A 15,114-nucleotide genomic window follows, 5' to 3' on the forward strand; every position below is an offset into this window, starting at 1 on the left:
AAATTGAAATAATAGAACTTGAATAAGCCACAAAAAGCAAAATAGGAATATATTCTATTGCATTTAAATAAATCTAACTATTAATCTTGATAAAATTTTATTCTTTGGTTCACATTTCTTTTTCAATTTTTTCACAATTATTTGTAAAGCTATGTATTTCGTCCTTACGAACGTTGCGTGTATATCAATATAATATCAATTTACATAATTTATATCTAGAATGTAACTTTGAAAGTTCTAATTTGTGTGTCACTTATTGTCACGTGTAAGAGTATGTATTACATCGAACACGATAATGCTTTTTTTTGTTAAGTGAAATATTAAAAAATAAAGTGGCGCACAATCAAATACCTCCCATTCAACTGTAAACCTTCTAATGTAGGTCATTTATTATTATTATTATTGTTATGTTTTTTTTTTTTTTTTTCATTGATTTAACAATTTACGAAACGATGAACTATTCAAATTCACGTCATTTATCTATACTTAAGCAAATATGTATTTGTAGCATTATTTTATTTACACTTATGTAGATTTAATATTAACCACATTTTACCCGATGCCTTCAACACCTTTAACATTTCTGAACAACAATGGATTCATTCTTGATTAAAAATTATAAATTTTCCTCAAATTTGTCATTGTACTTATCAAACAAATAAAATTACTTAAATCAAGATTAAAATTGAATATCTGTGTTAATCTAAGTTTAACTTGTTATATAAAAAAAAAAATCAAAATAGAAGGTCAAAACACACACTTGTTCTGATTTTAAATCTCTGAAATATTAAATAAAGAAATTTTTTTCCTCTTTCTTAATATTTTTAAGACAATTTCAAAAGGTGTTTAAATTCAATATTAATGCTCTTAATAATAAAGTCTTCTTTATTTATTTATTTATTTTTTTTTTATATATATTTTTTTTTTTTTTGCTAAAAGACGACTAAAATGAAAGAATATCGAAGGATATATATGTTCATATAAAATTGTTTTTCCATAATAAAACTTTTCTACAGATCATGTACAATAAAATATTGAAATTGATTCAACAATTTAAATCTGCACTTATAATCATGCAAAAAATATTAATAAATCTTACCTAAGTCTTCCCACTAATAATCTAACCGCACAAGATACAAGATAATGAACGACAATTTATCTGTGATAATTGCTGGTAATTATATTAGAGTAACTTCGATATTATCCATATATTTATTTATATAACAACAATCAATAAATATTAAAATGTTTTTAACAATTAAAAATCGCTTATCAATAGTAAACTATGAATAAATTACAAAAAAGTAATTAATATTTTTACAAAATATTATTCTTAATTTATTTGCTCTAAATTAAGTGTATTTCAATTTTATTTCTGAAAAAATTTTTAATTGTTTTTAAACAAATTATTTAGTATCGTATGTTAATTCAACATTAAATTAAATGTTTAAAATTAATTCCTTATATAATTATTAAAATATTCATTAAATACAATAATGATACATATATTTATATATAAAATATATAAATTTTAAATAGAAATATAAATCAACAATCAACCCATATATATATACGTTATATAAGTCGTGTGTGTGTGTGTGTGTCTCTCTCTCTCTCTCTGTGTGTGTGTGTGTGTGTGTGTGTGTGTGTGTGTGTGTGCCAGTGTGTAATCAATAATTTTAACGCCGTATCTCGGGAAAAACAAGAAACTTGTAAAATCGAAAGATTCGATTGAATAAATACAATAATACCTGATTAGTCTCGACAATTATATTAGATTAGTAAGTATGAAAGCATTCAGGCTAAAGTTTTTATAAATGAATTTTTAAACTCATTATTCATAAAAATTATCTTTAAGACAAAAGATGTTTAAAGAATTTTTGTTTATAATTATGTTCTGCGAAAGGCGTATACAAGCCAATAAAACACAAAAATAGCAGAACATGTAACTTATTTCTATTAAGTTAAGCCAAAGATAAGGAACAACGCATGAGAATATAAGAAATACATCTTTAATGATCTATGAATGTATGAATTGTAGTTTAAAAAATAAAAAAAAATTAAATAAATTGTTTTTTTTTTTTAATTCTCAAAAATAATATTGCAATACTCGATTTTTTAACTATTGCATTTAACAGATTAAAACAATCATATAATAATATATATAATATTCATTTATATGTAGAAAATGTATTGAAGAAATCTTAGATTAAACGAGTTATGGTACATGAGTCTCCATCTTGACGTAAGTGACAGACATACATTTAACGTCATAGAAGTTATTATTGTTGTTATTGTTGCTCAACTACGAACAGAATAATAAGAATAATGTAATACATATTTTTAAACTATTATACAGTAATTTGTACATACATATTGTTCGGATTACGATGGAAAAACTATAGTTAACTATAACAATTAGGAATAAAAGAAGGAATGTTAAATATATAAACAAATGTTGTTAATAAAATCTAAAGATCGACGTATTATATTCTAAATTTATTTTACTCTTTTATTATAGCGAATTGTATAATAAATTTCTAATATTTAATAAATATTTGTACAAAGTACCTTGAATTTAATAGAAATGTATCTTTTACTTTTCAAATATTTTTTCATTGCTTTTATAATTTAATATACGATTTTCAGAATTTTCTATTTTCAATTAAAAAAATAAAAACATTTTAATTGGAAATTTATAAAAAAAAAAAAAAAAATTACTAGTTAAAATATTACGTATTATTTAATGAATCCGTATATTATGCTAATAAGTATATTTGAAAATAAAAAGTTCAAATAATAATAATATACTGTTATAAACCATCCGTATATATAAAATGTTTGAAATTATTCTATTATAATCAGTTTAAAATTAAAAATAAATTATATTGCCATTCTCAAACAACAGATCATAGATAATTTGTAAAAAAGTTCATATACTGCAAAAGTGTAAGAAAAAAGAATAATGCCTTTAGTTAATACGATATTTTGTTTAATTGTAATTTACAATTTTCATTAATAAGTAAGTCTAATAGATAAATGTTTTTTTAAACTCAACTGTATATATAATTTTAAAGTTATTTTCTTCAAATATTTATAGTTTAAAAAAAAGTAATTTACAAAATTTGACTTTTTTAATAAATATTTTGAACTTATTATTTCAATGCATGAATTTTTATATAAATCAAACAATTCTATGTATAAAATAAAAAAAGGATGAATTTTATGTCAAAAATATTTTTTGTGTTCTTAAAATATTATAAAATAAAGCTATTAACTTTAATTGAGTTAAAGTATTATTAAATAATAATCGTGTATATACTAATATAAAACGAATTCTATTGAAAATTATTTTTATCAACGGAGAATTAAATTTTCATTGGGCCATTAGTTTTTCATTAATAATTCGTTTTACTAATACGATAATTCACGAAAAAGAACTTTAGTTTATATATATATAAAAGTATACGTAATTGATTTATTTTATTTTTGAATTTAAAGTTCCAATTTAAAAAAATATAGAATATAAATGTATTTAAATATAAAAATTATAAACAATTAACAGTAAAATTGCATTTTTAATTTATTAATGAATATTTTATTTATTAAATTAATTAGATACTTATTTTTAAATAAGTTTTAATATTTAGTTATTTAAGTTGATTCATTATAATTTCTATAGTTTATAATAATAATATATATATAAAAAATATAAATATATATATATATATATATATTGCAAATATTTCAGTAACTATTAAGATTTTAGATTTTATATAAAAATACGCTACTGGTTATTCCTTTATTCCTAATTCTTATTCGAGATAGAGTTTTTAACAATTTAATGAGTTTTGAAACTACATAATACATTCATATTAATTCCTTTTATACTGAACAGTACGATGTAAGCGAGCTGAGTTTGTTAGTGAAAGTGATATATCATACACATTACTTTAAAATTTATAGGCAAATATATTTCATGGGATCAATCATAAAAGTAAATATAACATTAAGAATGGATATAATAAAAAAAGGATTGAATTTAAATAAGATATTGATTGATTAATATTAAACCGCATGTAAAAAAGTTTGAAAATATTAATCTAACTAACGTTCTTATTACATATTAGCAAACATTGAATTAAAAATGTATTTTAATCATTTATAGTATTTAAAACAAATTATTATAGATATAATAATAAAAAAAGGAAAATTGCATCTGATATTGCAATTTAAAAAGCGAAGGAAACCATAGTATCTTCTGTTTATTTTTAAAAATAATTATTCCAAAATACGTATTATTGTTAAACGAATGTTTCTAAATTAAACAAAATCGTTTCTGTGACAGCGAACAAAATTTTTAATATATTAATATCCAATAATTCAATTAAAATTCTATCAACAATTAGATTATTTTTAGAAAGTACAATTATTAGAAAGCTTTGACAGATTGTACAAGTAAACAAAGCATAAGGGGAAAAATGTTTAAAGATTCAATATTTATAAATGAATTTATTTATAACACCATATGATGAAGTATATATTTTATAAAACAGTAGTTTTATTTTTTGCGTTAAATAATACAATTATTATTGAATACTTTTATTTCTTATAAGATCATATCAATTGCAATAGATTGTAAAATATTAATATTTATGTATATTAACAATCTTACGTATGAATATTTTTTAAATATTCAGATTTCATAATTAATAATGATACTTATAATATACTTTGAGTTTATTTAAAGTTATATTTCAAATATATAATTATTTATTTAATAAATAAGTTTGCAGTTATTTTACTTGTAAATAAATATTCATAAATATTTTTTTACTTTAGTCGTATCAATGGAAATTGCATTACATTTATAATTAGAAATTTAGGAGACATGTATATTTATTTGGAAGATTCTATGAAATTATTAAGCGATAAAGTATTATAAAGTCTGAAATTATAAATAAAATAAATAGATGGAAAAAAATTATATACACATATATATATATATATATATATATAAACACTTTAATTTTTTTCTACTAAGTTTTATAATTTGCGTAAAAGCCAAGTTTTTTCCATACCATCGCATACATATGTAGTTTACTAGTGTTTAATATAATGTAGTACTTTATGGTAAGATGTGAGAGTCACATTAACCTGGAGGACAATATAATTTCATAAATGATTATTTAGGGTGGCAATTAAGATTTATGATGATAGAAGCTTACGTTTATTACAAGATTTTTTTTAATAATTAAAACCGCTTGGGCATTTAAAAATATATTTAAAAAATGCTAATATACTTTATTCGAGTGAAATTTCTGAAATACATATAGCTGGAGAGTTGTTCGACGGGTGTTTAGGATTTCTTTTCTAAACTATGACTAAGGCACTTATATAAATTTTATAATTCACAATCATGTGTCAATTAGGACACGAGAGATAAAATTTTATATTCTGAGCCATGCACACATTCACACGTATGCGCGTACGCATTATAGGCACATTGGATTTCAAACTTTATATTATTGATAGGAATAATATATATATATATATATATATATATATATATATGAATTTTTTATTAATTTTAAAAACTATCTTTGTCACAAGTGATTGTTTCATATGTGATGAAAAGTCTATTGAAACCTCTCGTAACCATCAATTTTATTAACATTTTATGATATCACGCATATTCAATTTTCCAATTATTCGAATTGATTTTCTATTAAATTAAAAAATAATTAAGTAGTAAAAAATATTTTTAAACTATTTCCAAGCAATAGTGAGCCTCGTACAACAAATTATTGTACATGAATTTATGCGTATTTAAAACTTTGAATGACTGGATCAGTTTATATGTGCTCTTTATATGCTCATTTTTAATAATTATTTTCTAATAATTCTTTTCAAAAATATGTTTATAAATATAATATCTTCCATTTGATCATAAAATGTTTTACGTATGGATAATTTCATTCATCGATTAATTAAATACAAAAAATCGTTTAAACTTTACAGATCAATTATTAATTGAATTTGTTAAAAAAAAAAATTATGTAATTTCTCATTTGTTTAAATTACTTTATTTATGCAATATGTCCTGCAATTTTTTTAATGTAATATTATTAATAAAATTAGACAATTGAGTCGATCAGCTTAAAATTTAAGGGATAAAAGTTACAAGTTGACAATACTTTTCGCTTTAATTTGCAAATAACAGGGATCGCCTGGTTATTTCTTTAATGATGCTCAAGAATATATTGTAATAAATTAAAAATAAATATTAAAATAAAAAATATAAAATACATAGTAAAATAAAAACAATATACTTTCAGATAAATACAAATGCTTTAAGTTATCTAACGCTTGGCCTAACGCATAATCTCGCTGAGTTTCATCTTCATTCTATTTGCTTAATGTAAACTCCAAGAAACTTTCAGTAACTTTCTCCATATTTTCTTAGCTCACTCGCCTTATCCTTGTCTCGTGCCAGTGTGCGAAATTCAGAAAATTCTTCGCCGCAACGTCCGTATCAATGTTAAATCGAATAGTCCCGAAAAACACATTGATTGCCACATTGGCCAAAGTGCCCCGAACTAACGCCCCAAGCTTATTGTCGCCCATCCCGATACGTCAATATCGGAAATATGTCATCGCGTCTCCGTCATCTATCCTTATCAGGACTGCTTGATAACACGCTGTTTTCCGTCGTCTTATGGAAATAAGGATGCGGTGACTTGCAATTCTGCATTCGGGTCAGACACGATTTCGAGATGAGTTTGCTGCTGTCGGTTATCATAAGTAGGCAGACGATACATTCTATATTGCCACGTATAATTGCATTATGAGTGTGTGGGAGATTAGCTTTAGTGGTTGATTTGTTGTATTTGGATTAGATGTAAGAATGCCATTTTCCAAACAAATTATGTGCGAACGCTTTCGTATTTGATAATGACGTTTTGTTAGTTTATTCGAACAAATTCATATTATAATTTTTAAAAATAATTTTGAATTGTTACGTATTGATTGAAAAGCAAAAATTTCATTTTATAATATAAGAATTATTTTATAATTAATTGTTTTGTTACTCATTACAAAGTACAAGGCATTGCTTTGCATTATAGAATTGAATTCACGTATTGATAAATCGAATTTTTGATTTTTTTCAATCCTACTTTGGTATGAAATATTTCTTAAGGAATTATTATTAATATAAAGAATATATGAATATTTTATTTATTTACTAAAATATCTTATCAATAAACTAATATTATCAGTACTATTATTATCGTGCTAAGATGGTTTTTTTATTTACAAAGAACTTTCCTCTTTTCAATAGTTTCAAGTATTTTTTTGTTGCTGTTTTTTTTTTTTTTTTTTTTTTTATTATATATATTATAATATCTTTGCAATATAAACAAATGAAAAACAATTTTTTTTAAATTTTAAATAATAAAGACAAAGTTATAATAATAAATAAATAGAGTTATGTAAACAATAAATTGCATGTACCTATGTATATGATATCATTATCTAATAATTATTTTACAAAAACAAGAGCATTTTATATTTTTATAAAAAAAAAAAAAAAAAAAAAAAAAAAAATTCAAAATGACACCCATGAAATTCATATAGAAATTTTTATAAATGTATCATTACAAATGTATACGTGTTGTTAATCGTTTAATTTAAGATGCAAAACATGCACTTAATTTTAATTAAAATATTAGGATTGTGCAGGCAGTATATGTATAATCTTATAATTATATTATACTTTATTTAAACATCAAATATAAAATATAAATTTCTAAAATCCTTCTTCAAATCATACTTGAAAGAAAAAAGTAAAATATCCATACTATTAAATTACTATTAATTAATTATCGACTCATTGAAATCAATAAAGGTTTATTATTTTTCTTTGTCTTTGATAATATCGCGAATATATCAATAAATCCTTGTCCTAAATAATATATGCTTAAAATGCATTTTAAGGAGCGGTTATAAGTTACTTTAAAAACTGTTCCAGCGAATGAATTATTATAATACATCATGATACTCCAAATCATATAAATTTGCAGAATGTCATTTCAATATATTATTATACATTCCAAATATTTTAATATGTGAAATATTTTAGCTATTAAGTTATAATTTTTTTTATTGATTAAAATTATTCATTATTAACATAGCAAAGCTGTTAGTTTAAAAAAATAGCAACCTATTGATTTTTGTGAAGAACAACTTGTAAATTATATGAAGACATTTTTTTTATGAAAAATTTATTTTATGCATTCTAATAACACAATTGCCATTATTATAATTTATATTTATAATATCGACGTTTAAAAAAGTATAATAATTTTTGTTTCATGTTCCGTTCTTAAGAAATTTTATTTCTGGCTAAAATCAATCGTCTTTTAAACACTCATATTTATAATATATTTAGATATTCCGAGCAACATATAAATATATAAATAAATAAACAAATAAATAATACTTTATAAATGAATTTATAACGTATCCTAATGTTTAGTGTTTAGGGATCATGAAACTATTATTGGTATTATTATGATGTCATTAGCCTACTGTTAAGTATCTAAAACGGCTCGTTCGTTATGTTCATTCGTGATCAGGGATTTTTATTCCGTAACATATTTTAAAGCAAATGTATACGAGTAATAAAATTTATTATTTATTTTTTTGTTTAATAATGAATTTATTATTGATTTATGAATTCTAACATTGATTATTTAGTATATAGATTGAAGATCTAAAAAAGGTGAATTTATTATAAAAAGATTACTATATATATTATAATTACTATATATATATATATATATATATATATATATATATATATATATATATATATAATGAAATTAATTGCACCTGTACATAATATCGAAATGATTGAAATATGTCGAAATGAGACAAATTATACCGAAACGTACTGCTAATTAAACAACCTCTAGACCAATGAAATAAAGCATTCAAACGCAATTGCAATATTATTCAATGCAATGCTTTCTCGAATCTTTGCAAAATGAAAGACTAATGGTAATGGAAAAATATAAAAAAAATTTACTCGCAATCGTGACGACTCGAGTAGACGTATCTCCTCCATTGGCGAACATTTCTCCTCAGAGCCGTCGAATGCCTTCTCGATGTCTCGCTACACATTGCGTCAGTTAAGTCAGAGGAAGGAACGAATGTAGTTGATTATTCAGAACTCAATACGCGAGAGCTGCTAATCCTTACGTGGCAACTTGGCGAGTCCTTCGGTCGATGTAACAATTTAACGACGTCTCGCGCCCTGCGCCGCCCATCGGCTTCCACAATCCATTTCATCCCATTAGCTTTATGATGAATTTTATCAACCTCAAAGATTACCAGGAGCGGCTTTCGAGGTTTAAGCGAGCATTGCGCGCAGTAGCACAGAGCGCAATCGCGGAGCAACGGGAATGCACAAAGAGAGCCTTACATCCCCGACTCCTTCGTGCAAACTCCAAATCGAAGCGCCCAAGGTCCCGCGCACTTGTCGCAATCGCGGGACGTTTAGCCTGGAATTCGCGTTTAACGGGGCACGTGGGGGTGATAAAATGACGGCCAGTAAGAGGAGCTCGCGGTGTGGAAATAAGATCGTAAGATCGGCTCGCAGTTTGCCGCGAGTATAGCCTGCTTACAAGCTGTGGACGAGCCTGCGACGGGGAAAGTTCACGACGATGAGACCTTCTCCAAGGCTGGCGTCCGTAGCCCCGCGCGGACATGATTCCCAGAAGAGATCGCGCGCCGGCATTCGCGGCCATTTATTCTCGCAATTCCTTTCTCCGTGGTCTAGGAGACGATCGACGGCTAATGAGCGTATTTTTTGGCTCTTCCCTCCACGTCCGAGGCAGGCTCTGTTGGGCATTTGTGTACGTGCGCGCTTCTGCCCGCTGATAGGACAATCCTACGTGTATGTAAATTGTGGTCAAAATTATTGGAAGTGGCTTTCTGGTTTCTCCGACGTGGATGTTAATCAGGCAACGAATTTAAGACAACACGAAGCCCCGACTTATTTTATACTATTGGACATTAAGTCTATGGACATTTAGATATCTAGGATCGTGACAATATATGGCTAACCTTACTTGCAGGCTTTTCTTTTTCGAATTTCTAGTCCTCGATCTCACACGTGCGTGGCAAGTCATTTATTGCTTGCGCATAAATTTACAATAACGTACGGTAATTAAGAAAAATTCCTCACATAGCATATTAAGTAAATTTATTTGGCATAAAATAATATGGTCTTTGTGGTTACTGTCTTATGCCGTTGAATGTTATGACACGATTTTAACGCATTGAGAACTGTAATTATCGGCATTTAATAATATACAACATGACGTAATTTTTCGTAAAACTGGCATAAAATCAATAATCAATGAAATACATAAGAATATTTATCTGAAATTTTTGTATTTATTACGCGTGTACAATATTCATTAATGTTACGACATTTTACTCTGTGCGGTAATAAAACAAGGATAATAAAAAAATATGAAGATATTTTCTTTTTTTCTCTCTCTCTCTCTCTCTTTTTTTTTTTTTTTTTTTTTACCTTTACACGTATTCCGGTAATAATTGCGTAAAATACCCGTAAACGTTAACGATGCAAACCTTTATCGATAATAAGCAACTCATGTCGCAGCTTTACGCAAAAGGCAACCGTAAATTGTAATAATATGCAGTTCGATCAATCAAAAATATGTATTTTAATGTTTTGACTTGATTCCGAGTCATGGTTTTACGTTTGCTCTTAATGCAAAAATTTTAACGAAGCTTTTATTATTGAACGCTAAACGAAAATTTCATATATTAATTGAATGTTGAATATTTATAATATTAAAATTTAACATATATAATTGATTTCGTAAAGCAAATGCCAATGAGTAAATCGATTTAAGAGGAAAAAGATAGAGTGTGTAGAATTTAAATTGAAGCGAGCCTAAATGGCAGAACAACATACTATTTCTATAGTTTAACGAAGATTAATATTATTAATGGAAATAAACATTATGCGATAGTATCCATTTATTAATACAAACCTACTGGCTGATTAATAAGAAACAATTAATCTTTAATTTAGATTAAATTTTCAAAAACGATATATGCTCAATGGATTAAATAATCGCAAGCAATTTCCATATATAAAGCAGTGAAATTCCTGATATTCATTAATTAAAGGACATTTTAAATATGATATATTATTCTTACGTACATTCGATATATGGTCCATGTCAATGATTTATTTATGTATTTATTTATTTATTTATTTGTTTATGTATTTATTTATTTATTCTTTATTGAGAATACAGAATTATAAAACAACATATTTTATGGAATTTTGACCGATCGAAGCGTTTAAGAAATCATGACGTGATAGAAACAAATGTAGTTTGAATTAATATCCTTAGCCTTACCAATCGAAGAACTAAGACTAACTACTTAAAAGATCGAGGAGTATTTTAAAAGAGAATCTTAAATTTTGTCGTTTAGAGTTCAGTATTAACTTGTTTGTCTTCACAAATATCGAAGAAAAAAAAAGAGAAAAAAAGACAGGAACAAACAAAAATAAATAAATAAATAAATAAATAAAAGGAAAGACCCAAAAAAGCAAGAACGACTGAAAGAAAAATACTGTTTGACCTTTAAATCGTGGTGGATTTAATTATCTGCGTCAGAATCCAGAATACATTGATATTGGTACACGGAGGAGTTGGATGTCGAGAGGCGCGTCTCGTAAGCAATGACGATACGCCGATAAAAACACCATTTATCGAATCCCGGTGAAAAGAAACAGCTTTCATAACGAGTCCATACACAACGACAACCATCGACGAATCTTTTCCTTCCGTACGCCAGCGACTTGTTTTCCAACGCCGGAGGAGAGAATCGTCGCGTGAGGTCACAATCTTCGATCGTTCCGCTGCCAGAATTTGAGCGCCAAAGCGAATAACATCGGAGTTTTATCGATACTTTCGAGGTACACAGTGACGTTATTTATCAGCTCGTAGGTCGATGATACGGCGCCTCCCCTCGATCTGTCGATCTATGCCTGCGATAGGTTTCGTAGGCCAGAGTAGAACAACGCTGCGACCCAATACTGTCGCCCGTCACGACACGATCATTTCTCATGTGATTTGAAGTAAATACGAATAAGTCAGCATCACCTAAGTTTAACGAATATATTTTATTAGGTGCGCGGTTAGCGTGCCCACGGACATTATGTAGGAGATCGAGTTTGGCCGTATTTTTACTATACTCTCGATGAGCTTGACCTACTTGGAATGCTAATTGAGATTATCATTTGATGGAAAAACAAAAAAAAAAAAAAACAACAACAACAAAAATTCTCCTCTTTATATTCTCGTCTCTTTTAATAATTTATGATATTCAAATAATACAAAGAATGCAAATATGTATCAGCGTATGAAAGGAAAAAAAAAAAAATGAAAGATAAAACGATAAGAAGTACAGCAAAAATACGAGTTTTTCGTACGCAAGTGCCCGAGTACACGTGGTGTACTCAATGTGAATCAATTGCGAGCAAAGAATATTTGAGTTTGTCTTTGGCAATTGAAGTTTCGTTATGGCATTTACTCTAATGTCAATATAACAATCGATGCAATTCAAGTATCATGATTTGTCATTTAATTGAAATTCGAAAGTAACGTTTATCTGAGAAAAAGCAACGTAAGACGCAATATTTTAGGAGACTTTATTTTTTAAGATTTTCAAATACAGTATTTTGGTAACATTATTACATTGTTGGAATTTTACTTCCGATACTTGATGGTATGAGTGAAAAAAAAATTCTCCCACGCGTGCGTAAAGGATCGATATGTGAGGAATCGATAGAAATAGACGAGAAGTTGCCGTCAATTCTGAGATTCTTTAAGGATCTGTAAATAATAAGTAAAAGAGAAGAAAAAAAGAAACAGGAGACATAAAAAAACGTAATTTCGATCGTTGAATTTTGAGCGTTTAAATAAATCGGAAGTGAAGTCAATGCTACTTAATTTAAAATGTTTGCAAATAATACGTTAATCGCGAATGGTACGCGTATCGTCAATTTTCGATTTACAAACAACGATCACAGTGTTTCAGCAATACACAGTGTTTCCTTGATTTACAATCGTTGTGTGTGTGCATAGGTCAATAATAATAATTAACAGCAACAACAACAACAACAACAACAACAACAACAAAAACAACAACAACAAAAACAACAATAATAATAATATCCGATATTAGTCCGAATTATTAGTCGGTAAATGATGCTTAATATTTATTCCTTATTAAACAACTCTCAATCGTTCCAAATCGAATAGGTCACTGGAAGCTTCAATCACCTTACAGCTAGAGATTATTATTTATCAAGTCGGCGACACATTATTAATAATATCCGAACCCACGCAGCGAATTATCAGATCGTTATTTCGAAAACCCACTACTGTCGCCTTGCGACAATCAGTGGAATACGCTAAACGGATTATCGATAAAGTATCGGGCCGGACGTTGTCTACACCTAGGCGCAGCCCAATGATGCAAATTGTTTACCTTTTCTTTTTTCGAGACACGCTCGGTGAAAAAGTGCTGACCGATTGCATCAGCGCTCCCGTGAAACCTGCTCGCGGAGATATTTATGTGTAGAGCGACAATCCGAGGGGCAGCTCTATAATCAGGGAAAGATACGAGCCAACTGACCGAGCATGGCTACACGAAATTCTCAAATTCTTCTTCTTCTTCTTCTTCTTCTTCTTCTTCAAAAAAAAAAAAAAAAAAAAAAAAAAAAAAAGAACGAAAAAGAACGAAAAAGAACAAGCAAATAAAAGGAAAAAGAAACAACGGCAACAACCGACAACAACCGAGCGGTCAGTGTTTAACACAAAACAAACAAAAAACAAAAAATAAATACGAAAATAAAGAAATCGAACGAAAGAGAAGATGAAGATAATGAAGAATTGAAGCCCAGCCGGTACCGAAGCGATACGCACAATCTGGGAATCCGTGGGATAAATGCAGCGCTCGTGGCAATTCGTCTGCTTTCGTTTTTCAAAAGATTCTTTATTTAGATTTGGATTGATAATGGTATTGGCAGTGTAAGGAGGACAGGATGCGCGCGTTAAGGAGTCGAAAACACGTGCTCTATGTGGCTGACTGCGTTGACTAGTCCATGTCATTGTCAACTGTTTCTTCTTGGCTTCGTGCATAATCGATCAACGGCGAGAAGAAGAGAACATGGTTGTCCTATTCACGGCGATGTCCTTACGCTCGCGCGAGCGTTGAGAAAGGTCCATTGTTAAAGCATATTGCCCGTTGGTAAGGCGTAGGAGCGATTACGCTCTCTATTCATCCGCGGTAAACGACTCTCATTAAAATTCCTTTCCTCTGAATATGTAATCCGCACAAGTATATACGAGACAACAGTGGACTCCGAGGTGCAGGCTCGTGGAATCAGGACTAATGCCGATGCCGTCAGTCGATTATTAATAAAAGCAGCGTTGAGGCGTCGTGAATCGATAATAAATATATAGAGAGATGTCGGCTAGGCTATTTTCTCCCAGTCTATGTCCAATGTCTATGAGTGGTTATGCGTATAAGCCGACGAGTTAGTCGAGCTCACTTTAAGCCTGCGCGATAAGCAAATAACGAATGAGAATAGGAGAGAGAGAGAGAGAGAGAGAGAGAGAGAGAGAGAGAGAGAGAGAGAGAGAGAGAGAGAGAGAGTATCGAGGCGCAAGCAGAAGGATCCGCGAAAGGACGAGGCGAGCAACGTAATCGGGGACAATTCGATAATTCGATTTTAATCGCCGGCTGTGAGGAAGGAGCCCCGAGGGTCCGCGCAACCACGACGAATTTTTCTACGTACTTAGACAGAGGTAACTCAGACGGGGTGAACGTCACCTCGACGAAACTTTCACCCGCGACATGTTGCCGGAGAAAGGTGCAGAGCCCACCCCGCGAAGGCTTTCCCATTTCAACGAGGTAGAAGGAAGGAGAGATAGATAAAGAGAGAGAGAGAGAGATTGAGAGAGAGAGAGAGAGAGATTGAGAGAGAGAGAGAGA

The sequence above is a fragment of the Ceratosolen solmsi genome, unplaced genomic scaffold (genome assembly GCF_000503995.2).
Source record: "Ceratosolen solmsi marchali unplaced genomic scaffold, CerSol_1.0 scaffold7, whole genome shotgun sequence".
Classification (NCBI taxonomy): Eukaryota; Metazoa; Arthropoda; class Insecta; order Hymenoptera; family Agaonidae; genus Ceratosolen; species Ceratosolen solmsi.